The 15724-nt window shown below is 49.9% G+C and overlaps 1 protein-coding gene across 1 annotated transcript in view; it reads right to left on the bottom strand.

Moving 5' to 3' along the window:
• Positions 1 to 7855, bottom strand: part of LOC142302092 (acyl-coenzyme A amino acid N-acyltransferase 1-like) — a 37976-nt gene extending 30121 nt beyond the window's left edge. The window contains exon 1 of the mRNA XM_075343177.1: positions 7777 to 7855. The gene's annotated coding sequence lies outside the window, so the exon portion shown is untranslated. The remainder of the gene's footprint in view (positions 1 to 7776) is intronic.
• Between the last annotated feature and the right edge of the window lie 7869 nt (positions 7856 to 15724).

The following is a 15724-nucleotide window of genomic DNA, read 5'->3' on the forward strand; positions in this document are numbered from 1 at the left end:
CTCATTATTTACCTCAGTTGCTAATGTTGCATTGTAATGATAGAATGGCTTTCATACCTACACTAAACAATTGCATGTAATGTGCAGACAGCAGTGATGCCATATAACGCATGATTAGTGGTGAGCGGACCAGAACTTTAACGTTCAGTGTTTGTATGGAATACCGACCTTACAAAAAAAATCATTGTTTGAATTTGGGTGCTGTACATATGCTAACCACCCAGTCAAGAATCGGTGTGCTCTGGTATGCTTGGTGCTCGGCCGGTGCGAGCCGCTTGCAGTGTCTGAATGGCTCTCAATGAGTGTAAAATCAGCGTTATCGTATGTAATGTGGACGAAACAAAAACAAAACGCCCTCCTTTCCCCTGAAGTGCTCTATTTGTGGCTGGTTGTGTGTGGGCAGAAAGACACACTGCCCAATCAGTGACTTACAATGGGGTGCGGGTCAAGTCCAGTGCCAGAATAGAACTTTATCTAAAGTGTTCTGTCCCCACTTAAAGGTGATTGAAGGTGCGTAGTTGTGGGATGGCGTGAGAATCTTACCTTCGTTTTCCAATAGGTGAGGCAGACATGTCCAGAGCGCTTCAGAGTTGATGGATAAAACGTGCACACGCTGAGATGAACAATGGTGGTTTATTTCTCCATAAAACATGCACAGTTACAGGAACCGAGTTCTTAGTGTTGTGGTATTCTAGTGATGTTGTTTCTGATGCCACTAAGCTCAGAAGACTTTGCTTCTAGCAACTCAAATAAGGGGTGTGATTCTCACAATCTCTGGCTGGGAACTGAACATGGATGCCAAGATGTGATGTAAGAGGAGCAGCAGACTGGACGAAAAGAAACAGAGGAGCCGAAAGGTCTGACCAGTAGATGGCAGCAGAAGACAAGCATGAAAAACATTAAATAACAGTAGATATGTCATTACAGGTAACAGTTTTAAATAAAACAAGAAGGAACAGCACACTCCCCATCTGAAATTCACTTTCGGGATTCACTATTGAGTCAATAATATAACCTGAAAGGAAAGGCATGTTAAATGCAAAAACAAACTCAATTGAGTCCAAGCAAGAAGGATGGCTCAAAGTACAGGTTCAGTAGCGTTCATCCCATAGGGATGCTCTCTATGGGCAACAGCAGAACAAGTTCGTGGATTGGCCTTGCAAAGGTCTTCGTCTCACCTTTCCTGATGACCTTTAGCTCCACCTTCTGAACATTGACGTCCTGGCTAGGCAGTATCCTAGTAATAAGTCCCATAGGCCAGTCAGTCCTTTCTGTGGTCTGGTCTTTCATGAGGACTAGGTCTCCTTCTTTGAGGTTCAGCTTGGGATGTCACCACTTCTTTCTTCCCCGAAGAATGGTGAGGTATTCCTTCCTCCATTGGTTCCAAAAGGACTCAGTCAAATATTGAACCCATTTCCAGTGTTTTTGATAAGTGTTCGCATGGGTGAATTCTCCGCTGGGCATTACCGCGTTGTCAGTTTTTTGGGTAATAAGAATGGTAGGAGTCAATATGGTTGGTCTTTCTGGATCCATGGTCACCGGAACAAGGGGTCTTGAATTGATAATGGCTGACACTTTAGCTAAAAGAGTGACTAGAGTCTCATGTGTGAGTCTTGAGGAGTTGACGTCCATTAGCATGGATTCAAGATGTTGCGTGAAATCCCGATCATCCTCTCCCAGGAGCCTCCCATGTGAGAACTGTGAGGGGGTTTGAAGATCCAGGTGAAACCTTTCTCTGCCAGCAGATCTTGGATAGGCTTGGTGTCGATGTTCAGTTCTCTATATGCACCGACGAAGTTGCTTCCACGGTCAGACCTCAGCCGTTTCACTGGTCCTCTGATGGCAAGGAACCTTCTGAAGGTGTTGATTAGGCTGGAGGTGTCCATGGACTCTAAAGCTGGGTTCACACTAAGCGACAGCGACAACGACGTCGCTGTTACGTCACCATTTTCGGTGACGTAACAGCGACCTTGTAAGTCGCTGTTATGATCGCTGCTTAGCTGTCAAACACAGCAGAAGCAGCGATCATAACGTCGCTGTGCTACATGTGCAGAGAGCAGGGAGCCGCGCTTAGCGCTGGCTCCTTGCTCTCCTAGGTACAGTACACATCGGGTTAATTAACCCGATGTGTGCTGCAGCTACATGTCACAGTGCAGAGAGCAGGGAGCCGCGCGCACTGCTTAGCGCTGGCTCCTTGCTCTCCTTGCTACAGTATACATCGGGTTAATTACCCGATGCGTACTGCAGCCACATGTGCACAGAGCAGGAGCCGGCGCTGGCAGCAAGAGCGGAGGCTGGTAACGAAGGTAAATATCGGGTAACCAGGGAAAGGTCTTCCCTTGGTTACCCGATGTTTACGCTGGTTACAGCTTACCGCAGCTGCCAGTGCCGGCTCCTGCTCGCTTCATTTTGTCGCTCTCTCGCTGTCACACACAGCGATGTGTGTGTCACAGCGGGAGAGTGACGACCAAAAAATGAAGCTGGACATTCAGCAACGACCGGCGACCTCACAGCAGGGGCCAGGTCGTTGCTGGATGTCACACACAGCGACAGCGACGGGACGTCGCTGCAACGTCACAGAAAATGGTGACGTAGCAGCGACGTCGTTGTCGCTGTGTGTGACACCAGCTTAACACCTCAATGTGAATGGCTCGAACACTCATGCAGGTGAATAACACAGCTTACTGTTTGCTTGGTCGCCGCGAGTTCTGCGTGTGGACACCATCCATGGTCCGAAAACGTCTAGGCTCACGTAGGTGAAAGGTGGCTCTGTAGAAAGTCTGTCTGTAGACAAGTCAGCCATTTGTTGGTACAGTTGTTTTCCTCTCGCTTTAGGACAGTGCACACAATCGTGCAGTATTTGTGCTACACATCTCTTCATTCCAATAATCCAGACGCCTGCAGACCGTAAAGTGCCCTCAGTAATTTGCTTGCCTTGGTGTTCAGTCTTTTCATGGTGGTGTCGGATCAGCAAGACTGTAACATAGTGTTTGTTGGGAATGATGAGAGGATTTTGTTCTGCAACTCCGAGATGAGCCTGGTTTAAACGACTACCAACTCTCAGTAAGCCGAAACTGTCCATAACTGGGTTTAAACTGGCGAGAGGGCTTCTTAATGGAATCTGCTGTTTATTGTATAAACACTTCCATTCTATGGTGAATTCACTCTGTTAGAGGTGGCGTATTATGAGAGACTCACTATGGGAGATGTTCTCAGCAGAAAGGGGTTTGTGGCAGACATGCCAGTGAGGACAGTCTTTGTTTTCAAGGTCCGTACGATAGCATCTGGTGATATGCACTAACCTTGTGACGGTCATGACGAGCCTCATCCAGCTGGAGAAACGTTCAAAATGTTGGCAAGAGAGGTTGGAAGTTTTTTCTGCACTAGTGGCCAGGGTGTTGATTTCAGCTCGGACATCTGGATCGTTGTCTGGATCTAGGATGCTGAAGGCTTCCTGGACACCTTCTTCTGACTGTCTCAGCAGGAACTCTGGACCTGTAAGCCAAGAAGAAATAGCAAAAGAACTTATAGACATAGGTCTAGTTGCGTGATCTGCTGGATTCAGTTCAGATGGTACATAATGCCATTATTCTGGTTTAGAGGATCTCCTGATCTTTTCGATGCGGTTACTGACGTACACATAAAATCGTCTTGATTGATTGTAGATGTAACCTAAAACGACCTTACTGTCAGTGTAGTATTGGACCTCATCTATTTCAACACACAGTTCTTGCCGTATGAAGTCGGCAATTTCCACTGCCAAAACGGTGCCACAGAGTTCCAGTCTGGGAATAGTATAGTCGGGCTTCGGGGCTAGCTTAGCCTTGCCAAATACAAATCCAACGTAGTTTTGTCCGTTGGGGTCTGTCACTTTCTGGTATGCAACCGCTGCTATGGCTTCTGTTGAGGCGTCTGAGAAGATGTGGAGTTCCTTCTTTATGCTAGAGGTGAGTGAGATTTTGATATAACATCTTGGGATGTGAATGTTGTTCAACCCACACAACGACTGTTTCCAAGCTTCCCATTTTTGCTGTTTGTCGGAAGGGAGTGGGGTATCCCAGTCTTTGACGGTTTCAGAGAATTGTCTCAGCAGGGATTTGCCTTGTATAGTGATAGGCGCCACAAATCCCAGCGGGTCGAATAAGCTGTTCACTACAGAAAGGACACCACGTTTTGTGAATGGCTTGTCTGAGCAACTTATTTGAAATCCGAAGGAGTCAGCTGCGAGATCCCATCTGATGCCCAGGCTCCTCTGCACGGGTGGACTGTCTAGCCCCAAGTCAATGTCCTTGAACCCAGGTGCGTGATCACCTGACTCAAAGGCTCTCATTACGGTCGGGCTGTTTGAAGCAATTTTGTGTAACCTGAGTTTTGCCTGGGACAGCATGCCTTGGGTCCTTTTGAGCATATCAATGGCTGCTTCCTCGGTGGGTAGTGATTTGAGCCCATCATCTACATAAAAGTCTTTCTCAACAAAGTCTCTGGCATCTGTTCCATACTCAGACTCTCCCTCTAATGCGGTTCTCCGGAGGCCATAGGTTGCAACTGCGGGTGAAGGGCTGTTTCCAAATACATGGACCCTCATACGATATTCCACCATCTCTTTATTGGTGTCATTGTCCTTGTACCACAGAAATCTGAGGAACTTCCGGTGGTCCTCTCTGACTAGGAAACAGTGGAACATCTGTTCAATATCGGAAGTGACGGCGACAAGCTCTTTTCTGAACCTCAGCAATACTCCTACCAAGTTGTTTGATAGGTTGGGACCTGTGAGGAGAACATCGTTAAGGGATACGCCTTCATGTTTGGTGCTGGAGTCGAAGACAACCCTGATTTGATTCGGTTTCCATGGGTGGTATACACCGAATGAAGGCAGATATCAGCACTCTTCGTTCTTCTTCAAGGATGGAGCAGGTTCTGCGTGGTTGTTGCGGAATATTTTGTCCATAAAGGCAACAATATGTTCTCTCATTTCAGGTTTGCTGTTCATAGAACGCTGAAGAGCGTTAAATCTGGTCTGAGCTTGATCTCGGTTGTTTGGTAGTCTTACCCTGGTAGATCGGAAGGGTAATGGAGAGACCCAGTGGTTGGTTTTGTCTTTAGAAAACTCACAGTCCATATTTCGATGAATTCTCTGTCCTCTACTGACAAGGCTACTTTATCGTCGTCCTTGTTTGTGAGAAAGACTGATCTTCCCAAGTTGTCGATATGCAGAGGAGAAGCGATGTCAGGTAGCTGTATTGTGTCTGGAGACTTCTCTTTCACTCCATAGTGATGAGGACATGGCTTTAAGCAGGTTGTGCGCCCATCTCCATGCACATAAGTCTTGAATGAGTCAATTTCTGATCGATCAACGCACACATTTCCTATGACTACCCATCCCAAGTCCAGTCTGTGGGCGTATGGTGCATAGTCAGGCCCATTACACTGTTGTCGCACCTTGTGTACCCTTAGATTGTCTCTGCTGAGCAGGAGTAGAATCTCTGCGTTGTTGTCCAAAGGTGGGATAACACTAGCGAGGTGTCTCAGGTGTGGTTGATGAAATGCAGCTTCTGGGGTAGGAATTTCATTCCTGTGGCTAGGTAATTGGTCACATTCAACTAGCGTTGGTAGAGGTATTTCAGTCTTCCCATTGATAGAAGAAGCAATGAATCCCTGGGCTCTTCTGCCGCTAGTCTCTATGCGACCCGAGCAGGTTTTCAAGGTGTAGGTTTCTGATGGTCCATTAATTCCGAAAACTTCAAAGAATTTGGATCCTGCCAGGGACCGGTTGCTTTGGTCGTCTATGATGGCATACACCTTCATTGCCTTTTCTGGATGTCCCACGGGATAAACCTTGATGAGGCATATTCGAGCACAACATTTCTCCATTTGGCCCTCTCCACATACCTCTGAGCATGAGCAGGAGACGGCTGTGTTGGTATCAGTCTGATTCTTGGACTCCCCGCCATGACTTGGAGTGGGAGCGGTGGTGACTGCAGCTGGTGTGTTTCTAGCTAGCTGGGTTGAGTGCATGGCTGAAACGTGTTTTTTGCTATGACACTCCTTACACTTGACGATGGATTTACAGTCCTTGGCCATGTGCTCAAGTGATGCGCAGCATTTGAAACAGATTACAGATCCCTCCCCTCGCACCTCAGGATCCCTAGGTGGGCGTTCTCCAACTGCCTGGTCTCGCCGATTGGCGTGTCCATATTGCCATGGGGGGGTGACTAGAGTTTCAGGTTGGCTTTGATGTAACCTTTTGTGGGAAGGTGTTATGTTGAATCCCAAGAAGGAGGCAATTCCTGTACCCTTGGGGGCACAGTCATCTGTGACTCCCTGGTTTTGCCAGGGCGTCACATGGGCATCTGACGAATAACTTCTCCTGCTTCTCTTGTTATAATTTTCAGTTTAGAGAAACAGGAGGAGACGTAATTCGGCAGATGATTACACGTCTGCAAATCGCATGTGAGCGATGAGATGATGACTTCTCTAATCGGTATGTGAAACAGAGTGCATAGTACATACCTGGAGGATACGGCAGGTCAATATTCAGAATTACAAACACGTAACCTTCACGAATATAATACACAGATACACATTACATATGATACATGACAGGAGCAGGGCATATGCAGGAGGTAAAAATTAAGTATAAATGCAGAGCACACTGCCATCACGTCACAGGCTCCCCCTGATGTCATTACGTTTGTCAGGAGCCCATAGCTGCAGACCAAGTGAGGGACAGAGGAGCCATCTGCTCCTCAATGATGTTTAACCATGAATCCAAGGAAAAAGTGATGGACATATAGATAGATAGATGATAGATACTATATAAAGGAATAGATTGTAGATAGAGATATTGCACACTTTACAGGACACACACACACACACACACACACACATCTTATAAATAAGATATCTCCTGCAGGAGTTCAGTAGGTGTTTTCAGCAACTTCTTCAGCTGGAGCAGATCAGGCGCCCGTCTCCCATCTCTCTGTGGTGAAGACGGAAGAAGACAGGACACAGAGCACACAGGATGTGAGGGTGCCCACTGCTGGAACCTGTGCACCACAGGAGCAGCAAATGAAAGTGAACTGCTGTCTCCATGCAGTGCCCCCTCTGCATTCAGCTGGTCGGTGCCCTGTGTGACCGCACCAGTCACACATAGTTAAGGCTGGCCATGGTATCGGCATCTTTCTTGAGTCTCAGCAACTCCCCATTTTAAGAGCTTAGCCAGACCCCTTCTTTACCTATGATCATCTGTGATAGCTCCCCCTTGTACTGGTTGTACACAGCTAATTTTAAATGCAGCAGTGCAAAGAGAAGCACACCACTAACTCCTTCACCATCTTAAACCATATCCTATCAAACTGTAATATATACCAAAGAATGCAATGCCATCTTAGACCACCATGAACAATATGTATCATTATTAACCTTTTTTTCACCATAGGTATCAATATAAATTACATGTGTTAACATCTTCTGTTGTATTCACAATAGTGTTGTGGTTTCTATACATAATAGAAGTCACAAGACTGTGCCAAATCTGAAGCCCGTCGGATACTAGCAATAGACCCAACTGACTTTTAATAGGGGCATATGACATCTACCATAATGCCGAATGCAGTGTTATCTGCCCAACGTGAAGCTGTGAAGAAGAAGTCTCTGAATAGAAACCCTGACGCAGATGTGAGATGCATTTTCATGATGTATTCATGATTGGTTGAAATAGGTGCAAAGCTACTGTAAAATAAGAATAGATTGATACTTGCATCTTGGATGGGGTACCTGATGATAGTGTCCAATTATGGTGCAGTGTCCTTAGCAGATGGAGACTTGTGAAGTGAGTCACAGGCAACTGATGACTTTGACTGCAATGCATACCACTTTTGCGACTTCCTACTAAAATGCTAATGGAGGGATGGGAAAATTACACAAAAATGTCTTCATGTTATCACATGGGCTTAGAAGCAGCTTGAAGCTTAAGATCATGAACAGCCTTGGGATGATTTTTAGATGAAAACCTTCCTTCTGTTTATTTTGTGTGATAAGTCAGCATTAGAAATTCACATAACTTTTTGCAGGTTAATATGGACTCTGCAGGCAGTCACCCTGAGGAAGCAGGGCGAGACGCACGTCGGGGCGCAGGGGCGCACACTCCATACAACTTATCGCAAGCTATCACATCCACATGGATTAACGTGGCTCTTATGACTATTGGCCTGTAATTGTTTTGCTCTTATTTTATGCTGTGTATTCATCTAGCAGTTACTATGACTTTACCACTAATACTAATACTTTAATGCACCATGCACTTTAGGCTGAGTTCACATGTTTTGTAGTCATCCGTTATAATGATCCATAAGAGATTTGTTTCCTAAAAAGTTGTGCAAAACACAGCATTGTTGTCCCTTGTTAAATAACGAATGTCGTCCAGATCAGTTTTTAACATGTGGAGTTTATGGACAATGGATCTGTTAATGGAATGCTATTTATTGTCCATTTATTGTCCATTTGTAACAGATCCATTAAGAAAACAACAAATCTCTTACAAATCCATGTACAATGGATGGCATAGACTCTGACAGTGACGTAACTAGAGTTTGATGGGCCCCGGTGCAAAGTTCAGACCAGGCCGCCCCCTCCACGTACACAGACACTTAGGCGGGCTTTGCACACTACGACATCGCAGGTGCGATGTCGGTGGGTTCAAATTGAAAGTGACGCAAATCCGGCATCGCATGCGACATCGTAGTGTGTAAAGCCTAGATTCTATTAACGAGCGCAAAATCGTCGTAATCGTATCATCGGTGCAGCGTCGGCGTAATCCATAATTACGCTGACGCGACGGTCCGATGTTGTTCCTCGCTCCTGCGGCAGCACACATCGCTGTGTGTGAAGTCGCAGGAGCGAGGAACATCTCCTACTGGCGTCACCGCGGCTTCCGTAGGATATGCGGAAGGAAGGAGGTGGGCGGGATGTTTACATCCTGCTCATCTCCGCCCCTCCGCCACTATTGGCCGCCTGCCGTGTGACGTCGCTATGACTCCGCACGACCCGCCCCCTTAGGAAGGAGGCGGGTTGCCGGCCAGAGCGACGGTCGCAGGGCAGGTGAGTGCATGTGAATCTGGCGTAGCGATAATTTTCGCTACGCCAGCTATCACACGATATCGTACCTGCGACGGGGGCGGGGACTATCGCGTGCGACATCGCAGCATCGGCTTGCGATGTCGCAACGTGCAAAGCCGCCCTTAGGGTACGGGATAATGACACTGACACTCGGGGTACAGGATAATGATGCTGACACTTGGCTCTTACCCACAACACCCAGATTTCCCATTATCTGAAATTCCTCTATTAGCACCCAGCTTTCCTATGTTCTGATATCTATCTTGTCCTCGGCAAACAGCTTTCCAATGCTCTGCTATACATCTTTCCCTCAGCACCCAGCTTTCCCATATCAGAGCATAGGAAAGCTGGGTGCTGATAGAAGATGTATAGCAGAGCATGGGAAAGCTGGGTGCTGAGAGAAAGAGCCTTTTTCCCTCAGCACAAAACGTTTCCATCCCATGCTTGAATCTTTGTCCCCCCTTGTATATAGTTCTCCAAATACAATAAATGGCCCCCACATAGCCTTCCATATAGTATAAAGGGTCCCACATAACCCTTCATATATTAGAATACACTTCCATAGTCCTCATGTATTATAATGCATTTCCCATAGTTATCCATGTATTATAATTCACCCCATAGTTCTCCATATATTATACTGCACCACATAGTTCTCCATATATTATAATGCACCACATAGTCCTCCATATTGTCACGCTCCCCGGTCCCCGTGTCCCGCTCTCCAGTTCCCGATGGTGCCCCCTGCTCACCGCTCCGGTCTCCGGTCCTCTCCTCCATGGCCTTCCTGCTCCCTCTCCCTCACCTGCGTCCTCCATGCGTCCAGTTCCCCGCTCCCGGCGCTCCTCTGCGACGCAGGACACTCTGCCGGGCACTCCTGCTTCCTCTGCACCGCTTCCTGCCCTGGCTTCTGGCACACGGGCCTCGCGCATGCGCACTAGGGCGCGCGCGTGGTTATTGACCCTCTCTTAAAGGGCCAGCGTCCAGAAACAGGATATTGCCTATGCAGGTACAGGGTATAAGAGGATTCCCCTTCCAGGTGGGCGGGGCCTATTCTACATGTTTAGTAAGCTAGGAGTTCAGGTCCCCCTTTTGCCTTGTTCGGTACTAACCCTGTCTGTCTCGCAGAGCCTGTCCTGCCACGCCAACCGGTCCTAACCACAACTGCTCCAGAACTCCTGTCGGTGACTGTCGGCTGATATTCCACTACCTCTTCAGTCCCGCCAGTCTCCGGTCCCTAGCTCCGTTTGGTGACCTGCCATCTCGCTCAGCTGGTTCCGGATTCCGTCTGACATCTCTATCCGGCCTCTAACCCTTAGCCTTGTCACCCGGACTACCTTCTGGAACTCTGTGATCCCAGGGACATCTACTTCCCAGTTCTCTGTATGGACTGTCTCGCTACCAGGAGTGCTTCGGCTGCCGTGCATCAAGGCCCTCTGGCGGGGTGACCGGCCTGGTTGCCTCACCGGGGGAATCCGGTGTACGGTCCAGTGTTTCCACCACCAGGACCTAACAGCTAGAACAGGCCATGTGTTATGGAGGGCTATCTGATAATAACCTAAATGAGTATCAGACAGTCAGGGTCCACCGTGCAAAGACTCTGCTGCAGACTATGGCAGAGTGCAATACCTCTGTTAACTCACAGAAGGATATAATAAGAAAGTAAAGCAATTCCTCCCTTACTTGGAGGGTGTGTGGAATGATCTCTGTTAATATTCACAGAGACAAAGGCAATGTGTGCGAAATGGCACCTACCTAGGTCCGCTCTTCTAGTGGTGCAAAAGAGACGAACAGCAGCGTAAGCCGCACAAAGCTCCTACCTGCGTTCGCTCCACTAGTGTGCGAGGACACGAACCACTAGATATGGCACCTGCCTAGGTCCGCTCTTCTAGTGGTGCAAAAGAGACGAACAGCAGCGTAAGCCGCACAAAGCTCCTACCTCTGTTCGCTCCCCTAGTGTGCGAGGATATGAACAACTGCCAGACGCAGTATAAGGAACGTTACCCTAGCGGCAACGTCCACCTACGAGTCGAACCACAAGGCCCAGCCAGACCATGTGCCTCAGGCACCTGCCTATGTCCGCTCCCCTAAGAGGTAAGGATACGGACAGCAGCCGAAGCTGTAAGGTATAAGAACGCTACCCTGCCAGTAGCGCTCACCTAGCATAGACAGAGGAATGCCTAGAGGAACGCGCACAGAGCGTCTACTCTTATGCATGAACCAAGAGGACTGAGCGCCATGCGGCATGTGTCAGGGTCTTATATAGACTCTGTGCCTCATCCAAGATGGAGGACACCAGAGCCAATCCGCTGCCAGAACGACAGGAGTGACGTCATGCTGGCCTATCACCGAGCAAGGCATCACAAGCACATGACCAGCGACCAATCGGCATAGAAGGTGTCAGAGACATGTGACCTCGTGTCAGCGATGATGTCACCCGCACATGTGCAATGGCTCCAATATAGGACTTAGTCTCTGGCGCTCGCACATGTGCAGTAGCAAGAAATCTGGACTTAGTCTCCAGCGCTCGCACATGTGCAGTAGCAAGAAATCTGGACATAGTCTCCAGTGCTCGCAGCAACCGTAACACCATGGATCCCGCCGAAGCACTAGCATCCCAGTTGGGTGGATTGCAGCAGGAACTGGGACGACAACGCGAGACCCAATCCCGCATGCTAGCCTTCATGACATCTGTGGACACCCGCCTGAATACGCTGCAGGCGACTGCCACGTCCCTGGCGACTCAGTCCATGTCCGCAGCTCCCGTGGCAGTTTCCTCGGAGACCTCTAACTCCGTCTGGCCTCACCACCCCGGTATGCCGGAGATCCTTGCCGAAGATCCTAAGACCTGCAGGGGATTTTTGAATCAGTGCTCCCTCTACTTCAAGTTGCTTCCGCATCTTTTTGCCTCAGACCAAGCCAAAGTAGCTTTTGTGGTGTCCCATCTAGAGGGTGAGGCACTGGCCTGGATGAATCCCCTGTGGGAGAAGGAGGACCCTGTGACCACCAACATCCAGAACTTCCTGCAAGCTTTTCGCACCACATTTGATGAACCCGGACAACCTCCGCGTCTGCCTCATCACTCCTCAGGTTACGTCAGGGGACCTTGACGGTGGGCCAGTATGCCATCCGCTTCCGCACCTTGGCTTCGGAATTAGGATGGAACAATGAGGCTTTAACTGCCGCCTTCTGGGAAGGGCTCTCTGGTCGTATCAAGGACGAGCTGGCCGGCCGCGACGTTCCCTCCACCTTGGATGCCCTGATCGCTTTAGCAACCCAAGTGGACCTTTGCTTTCAGGAACGATCCAAAGAACTGTCCCGCGAGAGACATCCGGTACGGCACTCCTCTCCTCCGCTGAATCCGCCATTCCCCAGGCAGCTTCATCTGGCGTCCCTGCCCACGAGCCTATGCAAATCGACCGTCTGAGGCAGTCCGAGCAACGCCGAGCAGAACGGCTCGCCAAGGGCTTCTGCTTCTACTGCGGAGATGGCACACACTTGCTACGTTCCTGTCCAGAGAAGCCGGGAAACTCCAAAGCCTAGGGTTGGTAGGAGAGGCCACCCTAGGTGATGGGACTCTCTCAGACCCAGTGACATGGACGGTGCAGGTGTCAACGGAAGAGACTCGGTTCACGGCGGAGGTATATCTCGATTCCGGGGCAGCAGGCAATTTCATCCAGCAGGCTACGGTGGACAAGTATCAGGTGCCTGTTATTCCACTAGTCAAACCCCTCATCATTGCCTCAGTGGATGGGAGACCCCTCTCTGACACCATCTTGTTGGTCACCAAGCATGTGGAAGTTCGTATCTGGGCCCTGCACACCGAGAGAATAGCCCTCTATGTCCTTCCGCGCATGTCTCATCAGATCCTGCTGGGACTGCCCTGGTTACGGGCACACGAACCTTCGGTCGACTGGCGTGCTGGTGAGATTACCCGATGGGGACCCTCTTGTCATGAGAACTGCCTGAAGTCCATACAGCCCGTCTGGCGACCTCCGGTCCCGAAGTCTCTACCAGATCTGCCTCCCGCCTATTGGTCCTTCGCGGACGTTTTCGATAAAAAGGAATCAGAGGTTCTACCGCCACATCGTCCCTACGACTGTGCCATCGACCTGCTGCCGGGAACTACACCACCTCGAGGAAGGATATACCCCTTGTTACCCCTTGTCCCCTGCTGAAACACGGGCCATGTCTGCCTACATCACCGAGAACCTGGCAAGGGGATTCATTCGGAGATCCTCGTCTCCTGCTGGAGCAGGCTTCTTCTTCGTTAAGAAGAAAGAAGGCGACCTGCGTCCCTGCATTGACTACCGGGGATTAAACCAGATCACCGTGAAAAATAAATACCCTCTGCCGCTCATCCCCGAATTATTCGATCGGCTCAGAGGAGCCCGTGTGTTCACCAAGCTGGACCTCCGCGGTGCCTACAACCTGGTTCGCATTCGCTCTGGGGACGAATGGAAGACCGCATTCAACACTCATGATGGGCACTACGAGTATTGTGTGATGCCCTTTGGCCTGTGTAACGCCCCGGTAGTCTTCCAAGAACTAGTGAACGACGTGTTCAGGGATCTCCTCTACGTCTGTGTGGTCGTATATCTGGACGACATCCTGGTCTTCTCCCCAGACCTACAGACCCACAGAGAGAACGTGCAGCAGGTACTACAAAGGCTCAGAGAGAATCGCCTGTACGCCAAGTACGAGAAGTGCGTGTTCGAACAGTCATCTCTTCCCTTCCTGGGTTACGTGATCTCTGACACCGGCCTGCAGATGGACCCAGAGAAGGTGTCTTCTATCCTCAACTGGCCCCCTCCTTCCGGACTGAAGGCTATTCAGCGCTTTCTCGGCTTTGCCAACTATTACCGGCAGTTCATTCCCCACTTCTCTGCTCTGACTGCGCCTCTCTCTGCCTTGACCAAGAATGGGGCTAAACCGAAGGACTGGTCACATGCGGATGACACCGTGTTCTGCTCCCTGAAGCAGGCGTTTGCTTCCTCTCCTGTTCTCCATCATCCTGAATTGAACCGACAGTTCACCTTGGAGGTGGATGCCTCCTCCTCAGGGGCCGGGGCAGTGCTCATGCAGAAATCCTCCACCGGGAAGATGGTCACTTGCGGATTCTTCTCCAAGAGCTTCTCGGCACCAGAACGCAACTACACCATCGGTGATCGAGAGCTACTGGCTGTCAAGCTGGCTTTGGAGGAATGGCGCTACCTCCTGGAGGGAGCAGTATACCTTGTGATCATCTACACTGACCACAAGAACCTGGAATACCTGCGGTCTGCCCAAAGACTGAACCCGCGACAAGCCCGCTGGTCCTTGTTTTTTGCCCGGTTCGATTTCCAACTCCATTTTCGACCCGCGGATAAGAACGTGCGGGCAGACGCCTTGTCCAGGTCCTTCATGCCCGTGGAGCAGGAGGATGAGACGTTCCAGCCCATTATCTGTCCCAGTAAAGTCATTCCGGTGGCTCCTGTCACTCTGGCTCAGATACCCCCTGGGAAGACCTATGTCTCAGCTACCGACAAACAAAGAGTCTTACACTGGGGTCATGCCTCGAAGATCGCCGGCCATGCTGGTCAGAAGAAAACATGGACTACGATTGTCCGTCACTATTGGTGGCCGTCCCTCCGCAAAGACGTCGCATCCTTCGTCTCAGCCTGCCCATCCTGTGCCAGGAACAAGACGCCCAAGCACCTGCCATACGGTCGTCTCCTGCCTCTGCCAATTCCCTCCGTTCCGTGGCAACACATTGCAATGGACTTTATTATGGACTTGCCCTTGTCCTCCGGACACACGGTCATATGGGTCGTGGTGGACCGTTTCTCAAAGATGGCTCACTTCGTTCCCATGGTCGGACTGCCCTCTGCCCAGGAGCTCGCTGACGCCTTCATACAGCACATCTTCCGATTGCATGGCTTCCCCGCACACATTGTGTCTGACAGAGGAACTCCGTTTACCTCGCACTTCTGGAGGGCCCTCTGCAAACATCTGGGAGTGTCTCTGGACTTTTCTTCCGCCTACCACCCTCAGTCGAATGGCCAAGTGGAACGAGTCAATCAGATCCTGACCTCCTTCCTGCGCCACTACGTCAACATCCATCACGACGATTGGTCCATGCTCCTTCCTTGGGCTGAATTCTCCCATAACCATCACATCAGCGAGTCCACCTCCAGGTCTCCCTTCCATGTTTACTGACTTCAGCCTACCTCCCCGTTACCAGTATCCTCGGCTTCAGATGTCCCTGCTGCTGATGCTCTAGTCCGGGACTTCTCAGCTATATGGAACTCTGTCAAGACTTCCCTTGTGCGCGCTTCCCTGCAGATGAAGAGACACGCGGACAAGAGGCGCCTGGGATCCTCCGTGTTTCTCTCCAGGTGATCTGGTCTGGCTGGCTTCCAAATATGTCCGATTGAAGCTACCATTGTACAAGTTGGGTCCTCGATACATCGGGCCGTTTAAAGTTATCGGCAAGATCAATGAGGTCTCCTACAAGCTGCAGCTCCTGGCCAAGATGCGGATACCAAACTCCTTCCATGTCTCCTTGCTAAAGCCGGTTGTCCTTGGTCCCTTCTCCGCTGATGCCAGTACTGCTCCTCCTCCTATT

The sequence above is a fragment of the Anomaloglossus baeobatrachus genome, chromosome 1, assembly GCF_048569485.1.
Source record: "Anomaloglossus baeobatrachus isolate aAnoBae1 chromosome 1, aAnoBae1.hap1, whole genome shotgun sequence".
In the NCBI taxonomy this organism is placed as follows: domain Eukaryota; kingdom Metazoa; phylum Chordata; class Amphibia; order Anura; family Aromobatidae; genus Anomaloglossus; species Anomaloglossus baeobatrachus.